Genomic DNA, 9665 nt, shown 5'->3' on the forward strand with positions numbered 1-9665 from the left:
CGCCGGCCGCTCCCCGCGCCGCACCTGCAGCCCCGCGGGACGCGCCGATGCGGCGGCCGCGGTGAAGGTGAAACTGCCACATCGATCTTTTTAGCACTAAAATACGAGCCACTTTGCTCCGCGCCCCGCTGCCGTGATGTGAGAAATAATAACTCGGGTCCAAATTAAAAATATTGATCTCGGGAAGGTGCTGAAAGTAAATAAACACCTTCCGAAGTTTTCGGGTCAGCCGAGGAACGGCACTCGGCGATAAATGTGTCGGCACGTCAGAGTCCAGGGTTCTTGATCTGTTTTTCCTTTGAATTGATTTTTCATTATTTACTTCCTAAAAGTGTTGGAATTCGGCCCGCCGCTGTTAAACCCCAGTGTTTGGGCAGATTATTTCTTTGGGGCTTACGAGGTGCTGCTAATCCACTCGTCATCGATTGATTGATTTTTGACTCAATGAGCTTGCCGCCCTGCCTTATTTAGGGCTTCCATCATAATTTTTTATACATTTAGGCCTGACTTTTTTATTTCCCTCTAACAGATGAGCTGATGCTGGGCTGTCACGCGGGAGGACAGTTGACACAAGGTTAATCGTATCTGCTGCCTGTGTCCTGGCCACGGGGCGGGCGGCAGAGCCCGGCCCCTCAGGAGCTCTGCGACCCCTTCACCCACCAGGGCCGTGACCCCCGGCCGGCCCAGTGGCCTGGCGACCTGAGCCTCCGATGCTGTGGTCTCTTGTGGGATGAGGAGACACTGAGTCGTGTGCTCCTGGGGAGTTTCCGGTCAGGGGGCCCCAGAAGCTTGGGCGAGTCCCCAGTGCTGCCCAGCGGGTGCCAGGGACAGCTTGGGGAGGACAGAGGACGTGGTGCGATGGCCCCTTCCATGTGCTGGTTTGTGAGTGGTGGAGACCTGCCTGGGAGGACTCGGGACTAGGCCGTGCATGCCCCACTGCCCCTGACAGTCGGGGTTCCTGCGACCGTTCCCAGGCACTGACGCCCTGGACGGGGAGCTGCCGGGCACGGGGCTCCCTGGCTGGACCCTGGGCGGGAGGCAGCGGTGGCGCCATGGCCGGGCTCTGAGGGCACATGGCTTTCCTGCCCACTCTGCACGTTGTGTCCGTGCTGTCTGGAGGGCTCACCGCGTGGCCCCGTGGGGTCTGAAGGCGGCAGCCCACGCGCCTCTGGCCTCCAACCACAGCGCCGTGCCTGCTGCTCTGCATAGGGCACGGTCCTGCCTCCAGGAGCAACGTATCCAACGGCACGGGTCTCGGAAGGACGCACAGCCTCCCAGTGCTCGCGAGAGCTCGTTTTCGGCGCCCGGAGCCGAGGGCTGCCGTGCCCGGGCTCGCCCAGGACGCGGAGAGGGCTGGCCACGGGCAGCTGCAGATGGCCCCCTGCGGGCACGCAGGGCCCAGGGAGCCGGCAGCGGGTTGCCGTTCTCAGCGCGAGCTCGGTCCACGGCCCGCGGCCCAGGAAGTGCGCTCTGCGTGCCCACCTGCTGAGACACGGGAAGCAGGGACACGGGTCCCCCTGATCTCCATCTGGGGATCCCGCATCCCAGAGCTGAGGGGCGCGGGGCCGTGTGAAGGCCTGGGGCTGAGGGCGCAGTGTCCCTCTGCCAGGACAAGCAGGCGCTGAAGGAGTGGTCTGGCCACAGGCCGGACACCTGCGTGCACCCAGGTGGGGGCGCTGCCGTCGCAGAGTCCCGAGCCTGGGGGGGCGGGCGCTACCTTGGCCTCCGCTCCGGGGCATCCAGCCGTGGGAGTGAGGGGGGCAGGCACAGAGAGGCAGCCAGCTCCCACACACGCAACACGCCGCACGCGACGCAACACGCCGCACGCGACGCAACACGCCGCACGCGACGCAACACGCCGCACGCGACGCAACACGCCCGCAGTGCTTGCTGTCATGGAGTGTGCAGACGGCACAGACCCACACGTGTGCACTACCAAGTGTGAGTGTGTGGGCCCAAGGGAGACAGGCGTCGAGGGCCAGCTGCTCCGAGTGACGTTTAGCTGGGACCTGGAGGACGTGCGGGGGTGGGGGGTGGAAGGGGCGATGCCGGCCGGGCTGCGGGGCCCTGTCTTGCACGTCCCTCCCCTGCGCCTCCAAGGTCACACTTCCGAGCAGCCCACCCTCCGAGCGAGCCGGACAAGGGCAGGAAGCCCCAGCCGTGAACGGAGCAGGGGCCAGGCCCCAAGGTCAGAGTCCCCAGCTCTGCACCCGCAGGTCCCCAGGTCCCGTCTGGAGTCTCCCCCAGGCAGTTGGGAAACAAGCAGCATTTTAGACTCATTCCGTCCCTGCCCAGCGGGGGGCCGGGAGGGGGCGCTCAGCGGGAGGTGTGGTGTCCCAGTCCCTCATGGGCGGAGGTGCGGTCTGGCTCCCCAGGCAGCGGGGGCAGACGCCCTCTGGGCACCGTCGGGGCCAGGCCTGCCGCTCCCTCCCCCGGGAGTCCTGGCCGGTCGGTGGGCAGTGAGGCAGGCCCCAGGAGGACGATGTGCGGCCGGTTTTGCCTCCGAGATGGCCCAAGCACGGCCATCCGCCTAGTGTGGCCGCCTGAGCGAGCAGACGCGGCCCCACCAACGCAGCTTGGAGCCGCGGCTGCCTGTCTGCGGGTTTGGCGGAACGCACCTGTGCGGCTCTGGGCCCACCGTGCCGAGGGCGGCCGTGCACCAGTCTACACACAGCTCACGGCCCAGTTGCGTGTTTGGGGGGGGGGTGGAAGTTAAATGCAGGTTTTCGAGTGTGGGTGGCTCGATGTCCCTGAGCCCCACGCTGTCCCAGGGCTGAACGTGCAGGGAGCTTAGTAAAGGGAGGAGGCGGCAGTGGCAGCTCTGAGGGTGGGCACAGCATGGGGGCGGTGCTGTCACCAACGGCCTCTCGGGGTTGTGTCGTTTAAGTGAGAATGTGCTTCGTTCATGAGGACGTGGGTCAGGGATGGTGTGTGTGAGTGTGAGTGTGTGAGTGTGTGTACAAGTGTGAGTGTGTACGTGCAAGTGTGAGTGTGAGTGCGTATGCGAGCGTGCGAGTGTGTGCGTGAGTGTGTGAGGTGTGTATGTGAGCGTATGAGTGTGTCTGAGTGTCCGAGTGTGTGTGAGTGTGAGTGCGCTGAACACCATGACGCGTTGCCAAGAGTAGATACAGAATATTTTAGTAAGGGGATTGATGACCGTGCTCACAGACTGGAAGACTCAGTGTTAAGATGTCATTTCTCCCCAAACTGGTGTGAAGGTTCAGTGTGATACCACTCAAAGTCCGAGCAGAAATGGAGGGACTGGCTCTCAGTCTATGGAAATGAAAGGACCTAGATTAGCCGAAATAACGTTGAAAATGCGCACAGATGGAGGGTACCCCCAAACTGAGATGCACGTAAACCCACAGGAGTCAGGCAGCGTGGCCGCGGAGCTCGGGCAGGTCTGGGCCGCAGTGGGCAGCAGGGACCGGCCGCGAGGTCATTGACGAAGGCGTCGGCACCTCAGTGCGGGGAGGGGTGCGAGAGCGCGTCTGTGTGCCTCCCTGCGTGTGGCAGTCTGGGGAATGCGCAGCGGCCCAGGTGACAGCGGGTTCGTGCTTTCCCAGGACGGGGGACCGGAGGAAGGGATCCTAAGGGGACGGGGACGCAGAGAAGCCCTCGCGAGCGATGAGTGTGCTTGTCGTCTTGACGTGGTGATGGCTTCGTGGAGTGCAGCTGTGTCAGACCTCACGGATGGCACGCTCCCGGCATGGCACGCTCCCGGTCCGTGCGCTCTGCGCACGCCAGGCCAGCCGTGCGCCTCTAACTCTGCGAACACTGGTCACGTGGTTGGGGGCCGACACGCAGCCGGGCCGAGTGACTGCATCAGACAGGAAGCGTCCCCACTGCATCCTCACTCCGTGCGACAGCTGCATAGGCCGCTCCGCGTGCCCCACGCTTAAGGAAGCCTGACGTTCCCCAGGAAGTGCCAGCGGCGGAATAATTTTCGGCTTCGCACATACCATGCAGATGTTATCAATGTGAACTTGAGAAGACGTTCTTTAGGTTAAATGAGGCTTTATTGATTTCTGAATATAACGTTATTCCAACTCAATAAAAGTAATTTTGGTCAACGTTACCCCTCGTTTTCTCCGCGCTCCGGGCGGGCGGTTGGGTTTATCGTCGGCCAGTCGATCGGCAAGTGAGTTATGCGCCGATGATGGGCCGCCCTTCCGTGACCGGCTCTCGGCGCTTTCCCGTCCAGGGGGCAGGTGCCTGATGGGCCGTGGAGCTTTCCCCTCCGCGCCATTCACCCCTCACACGTCGCTGTCTTCCGTGTCTGTCTGCTCAACTGTGAGCTTCCAGGGCCCGAGGCGTGCGATGTCCCACGGCTGTCCCCAGGCCCAGTCAGGCATACAGCAGTCATCTCTGTGTGCCCAAGTTCTTGCGTCTGTGCAGCTGAGACCCACGTGCCGGTCTGGGCGCGAGGTCCCGCTGGCGGCCGGCTGGGTGCTGGGTGTCGGCGAGCCCCCCACCCAGTCGACAGCCTTGCCTTGCTCGGGCTGGGAAGGAGTTGCACCCAGGCCCCGTTTTGGGATATGCGGCAGAGGGGCATCGCCCGGTAGGTCTGGCGTTGCATGTGGCCGGGGTGTCAGAAACCCCCCCACATCTGAGATCCAGACTCCTGCCTGGGCCGGGCACTGGGGATACGGGAGGACATACTCCGTGACAGAGGAAAGTCACGTGCGCCCTGAGTGAGAATCTCGACCAGCCCTCCCTGGCCTGTCTGCGTGCAGGGTCCCCTGCAGCAGCCTTGTCTCCGTAGGGAGCGGGTGCAGGGGTCTGCCCGGGCAGGGACAAGGAAGAAGCGTCTGGGGAGCAGTGACCCCATGCAGCAGCCACGTGGCATAAGGACTGGTCTCCCTTGCAAGTGGCGGCTCCCTGCACCCTCACAGATAGTCACAGCTGCCATGGCCTCGCCCGTCCCCAGCTGTCTCTGGCTGTCCCCTCCTTTCGTGACGCTCGCTGCGTGGCCGGGGGTCACCGTGGTACTGCGCGTGGTGCCTTGACGGAGATGCCTCCGAGAGCCAGGACGCACCCTGTGCCTTTGCCACGGTGCTGCCAGGACCAGTTTCTCTGCCATGTGGGCTCTTCGTCCTTGCTCCCCGCCCGCTCCCACAGACCCTCACTGCCAGGCCGTGGCAGTCAGCTGTGAGCCTGGGGGTCCCTGCCCGCATGGGGGTGGCGAGCGCAGCGTCATGCCCCCTGCTGTGTTTGCGTCACGGTCCCGGTGGCCCCCCGGGCGGCATGTTTCTGATGGGCTCTCTGGTGACGACGGGGCCGTGGAGCCTGGCGGCTTGCTGATCCATCAGGCGCGGACAGGGGTGATCGAGTGCCGTGTCACACGCAGCCCGGGAAACAAATACGCCGCACGAATCGTATTGGTGAACAAACTGAAAAATTGTAAAGCTCTTAAGGACTTTCATGCTTGTTAGCATTTTTTGACAGAAAATCACTGAAGCAGTGAACGTGAAGAAATGGTTGGTCGGTTCACAGTTCGGCTTGTCGTTCTGTGCATTTGGCCTCGAGTGACATTTCAGCCCTGGAGTCCCACTGAGCCACCCCTGCTCAGCAGGGTTTTCCCGTGACAGTTTCCACCAGCATCCCCGGGTGTCCACGGCTGTGCTTCCACCCGGGCCGTGGCCTCCCGGGAGACTGTCCTCAGGAGAGGGGACCCAAGGGTCCTTGTCGAGCAGACACTCTTTCGAAAGCCTAGCCAGGATCGATTGCAGATGCCAGAGCCGGCGTGGGCCTCGCAGTGTGGCCGGCTGCCCTGGTCCCAGATCCCGTCACAGAAGGAGCAGAGTCTGCGGGCTGTGGTCACAGGCGCTTCCAGGGCCCAGTGAGGACAGGGCCTTTAGTGACCGCTGCCGAGGCATCTAACCCCGGGGGATGATGTCGTTTATTATTTATTCTCGGGCAGACAGATGTCCTCGCAAGCCTTGCGTGTGGATGACCCCTGTGTTTTCTGTGACGGTCAGGGTGGTGGCTGGGCTCCTCTGAGACCACCCGCCACCCCATACGAGCAGAGCGGAATGTGTTTTCCCAGGAGGGCCCACCTGCTCAGTCTGTGAGCCTGGGGGTCCCTGCCCGCATGGGGGTGGCGAGCGCAGGGGCTGGCACAGAACTGCACCCCGCCGCCCGAGTGCTGGGCTCTGGGACCCTCCCGTAGCCGCAAGCAGCTGGCCAGTCACGGGTTGTCCTGTCGGTTAATCTCTGCGTCCACGTGTATAAGCAGACGTGCGTGCCGGCTGTCAGAGGTTCTGCCCCTCCCGGCCCCCTGGTGGCTGTAGCCCAACTCAGCAGGGGTGTGGTGCCATCAGGCTTTGTTTGGGCAGCGTCCTTTTTGGGACTTGTGTCTGTGAGACGTGCTTGCTGTGTGCTCTGTGGAGCAGCTGTGCCGCACGAAGGAGAGGATCGCCGGCCCGGCGGAGGGGGCGCTGGCTCCCGGCGGAGGGGGCGCTGATTCTTGGCGGAGGGGGCGCTGGCTCCCGGCGGAGGGGGCGCTGATTCCCGGCGGAGGGGGCGCTGATTCCCGGCGGAGGGGGCGCCGGCCCGGCGCCAGCTTCCGTCGCAGGTCCTGATTCCCGCAGTCGTCGGGCTACAGGAAGCCAGCGATGGCCATGGTCTCTGGTGGCCAGGGTCTTGTTCTCCGGCCGGTGCTGGTGGAGGCCCCCATCAGTGGGGGGCTTGTCATTGGGGGCCGCACGCATTTGCAGCCCAGGTTCTGAGTGGTCACAGCCCGCCCCTCCCTTCCTGGATCTGCCCATGCGGTGGCCTCAGGGCCAGGTCCCAGATGGAGCCGTTTCTGCCACGGCCTCACCTGCGGCCAGGGCTTTCAGAAAAGCTGATGACATAGACGCGGCTCGTCCTCGCCTGGACCGCGTCTGCCACCTCTTCACGCTGGGACGACACGGCCCTAGGTGTGCCCCCTGCCTGCAGCCACCTCGCTCCGTGTTTTTCCCTTGGTTTTGTACCTGTTGCCTTTCGGGAGCAGACCTGACACAGCGTCACAGAGAGCGTAGCGCTGAGGCGTGGGGCTCCCTGCACGGGTGGCTGGTGGCCGCGGTGCTGGGTGGGGCTGCAGCCCCGGCTGCCTGAAGGTCAGGGCCGCGTGCCTGGTGTTCGCTCACTGCTTTCCTCGTTGTGACTAATCTTCACCGTGCCGTTAAAATCATCTTCCGTCCAGTTCCTCACCTGTGGATGTGGGAAATGACGTAGACTCGGGAGTTTGCGCCTGGCAAGAGGGAGAGCTGCCCCGCAGACGTGCCGGGCCACACGCGATGGGCGGCAGACGACGTCCCTCAATGTGCTGGCCACGTGGTGCGGAGTGCCCACACAGGCCCCCTCCTCCAGAGGAACCTCGAGGTTTAGGCAGCTACGGCGTGCCAAACCTGTCAGGCCCCCCGAAGCATACCGGTACACGCAGCTGACGGAGGCCCCGGCCCTCTGCGGTGTCTCCCCGTCCTTCTGGCCACTTTCTGCGACGGTGTCCGTGATTGTTGGATAAACCCTGAAACGCTTTCAAATGGAAATTGTTACACTTTGCTCTTCATCTTGAAATTAACGTTGGGCTGTCCATTGTTACTGCGGCTCTGATGGATGAGACCCAGCGATGGCACTGTCCCCTTGGACCCCCCTGTGAGCGACTCGGGTGCAGCAGCTCTGCCCAGAGGAGCCGTCTGCCAGCCCGGCGTGCACGGTGCGCCCAGCGTGAGGCCGGGGTCCTGGCTCAGCCTCTGATTAACCCCCCACCACACGGGGGGCGAAGGCTGGGTGCAGCTTTCCCGCTGAGCCCAGAGCCACTGCCCTGGGCAAGGCCGCGGTTCCGGCTAAGGCCGGACGTGGGTTTTACACGTCTGTTTACGAGGTCCAGTAATGCGATGCTGTCACTGTGCTTGTCTGACACGCGGCTGTGCAAGCTCGGGACAGCAGACGTCGACCCGAACCGGCGAAGCCGCAGCCCCTTCTGGGTTAGAGCTAAGCTATTTAATAAATGTTGGCTGTTCTTCCAACCATCGTAATTATTTAAAGGGTTTTCAAAAGGGAGAGAACAAATCAAATCAAACCGTAACGGTCGTGTCTCGTTCCGGAGCTAAGTGTGTTTTAAAGATGCGGGCCCTGTTTAGGGTCCCCTCCCAGTTTTCATCTATTATCACAATAATTGAGTTTGTAGCTAGAATTAAATTTATCAAATTGCGTTATCCTCTTTAGAAATTGGATAGGGACCCGGCGGGGAGCAGAAGTTCATCCGCTTTGCCGAGCCTCCGATGGCACCCGCCAGCGGGACTGAGGGCACAAGCGTCTCCCTGTCACCCGGACGCCGTGTAATTTCTCCTCAATCCCTTGTGCAAATAATGACATTTGAATCGAGCATTAACAGGCTTAATTACTTTAAAATTGTCATTTTAATTTACACTGATATAGTATTGATCACACAAGCAGAGATTAAGCTGTTCAGCAGAGCGGATGATGGGGAATTAAACATTAAGGGTCCTCCAGGGGCCGCGGGCAGCCGGGAGAGGGATGAGGCCGCCCGCTAATGAACTGGCGGCATGCGGGGACATGCGTCCCGGGCTCCTGCGCGGGGGGCGCTGGTGGGGTTCGGGAAGCATCTGTGGGCTGCTCATTCGCTGCCATGCGCCAAACCTCCAGCGGCTCACTGCCCTGCCAGCGTTTATTTACCCAGCAAATTCCGAGCCTCGACCTTTTGCTAAGTACATTGAACACTCGTTTGCGTGGAGATTTTTCAGGTGTAGCTTTTATAAGTATTTGTTATTTATTTTTCATTTCTGGTGTCAGACAGAATTAGTCGGCTCTTCCTGTGTAACCGCGTCTGCAGGCCCTGGCGGCTGTCTGCTTGCTGGGGAGGGGCGGGGGTCCCCGCCAGCCCAACGCCTGCCGCCACGCCTCACACTTCAGCTTTGAAAACTCCCAACGGCGGATCCCAGGTTTAAGTGTCACTGGCTCCTGTTTTCAAGAAAACAACCTGAGAGCTTCACGTTTTTGCTCTGGAAACAACGGCCCTCGGCCTGCCTTTTCCGTGCAGCTTTTCGCTTTTCGGGATGTCGTGCAGGGCCCCGCCCCGTGGCTGTGGGTGCTGCTGGGTACAGGAAGGACAGTGGGAGGATCTCTCAGCTGCAGGCCGGTTCAGCCCTTAGAGGTTACATGGTAAAAACTGACATGATTGATTTTACGGCCCAGCAGGGACGATGAAATTCTCCATCCCCGCCCACAGTGGCCTTGCTGTAAAGGGCGGCCAGAGACTGGCTTAAGGCGGGATCAGGGAGATGAGCACCGTGCTCCCCAGGGGTCGGGGGTCTGGGGTCTGCGGGTCGGGGGTCTGTGTGGCGCTCCTCGGCCCGCCGCTCCTCGTCCGCTGTGCGCCCCTGCAGCAGGGCAGTGGCACACGGCCCTGAGCCGCAGCCCTGGGGTCCGGCTGATCCCTGTGACTTCTGCAGCAACACCGTGCTCTGCGCGTCACGACGTCCCCACCACGACCGGTTTCACTGGGCGCCTCCCGTTTGCCAGGACCGTCCTGGAACGCTGACCGCGGGGAAGCAGACACAAAGGCCGAGCCGTCGCAGCAGCCTCGGCCGCCTGCCCCCCGTTCCCAGGCTCCCTGAGGCTCGCCGTCTTCATGAGCCCCTGTATACACCGAAGCC

The sequence above is a fragment of the Pteropus vampyrus genome, unplaced genomic scaffold (assembly GCF_000151845.1).
Source record: "Pteropus vampyrus isolate Shadow unplaced genomic scaffold, Pvam_2.0 Scaffold211, whole genome shotgun sequence".
Classification (NCBI taxonomy): domain Eukaryota; kingdom Metazoa; phylum Chordata; class Mammalia; order Chiroptera; family Pteropodidae; genus Pteropus; species Pteropus vampyrus.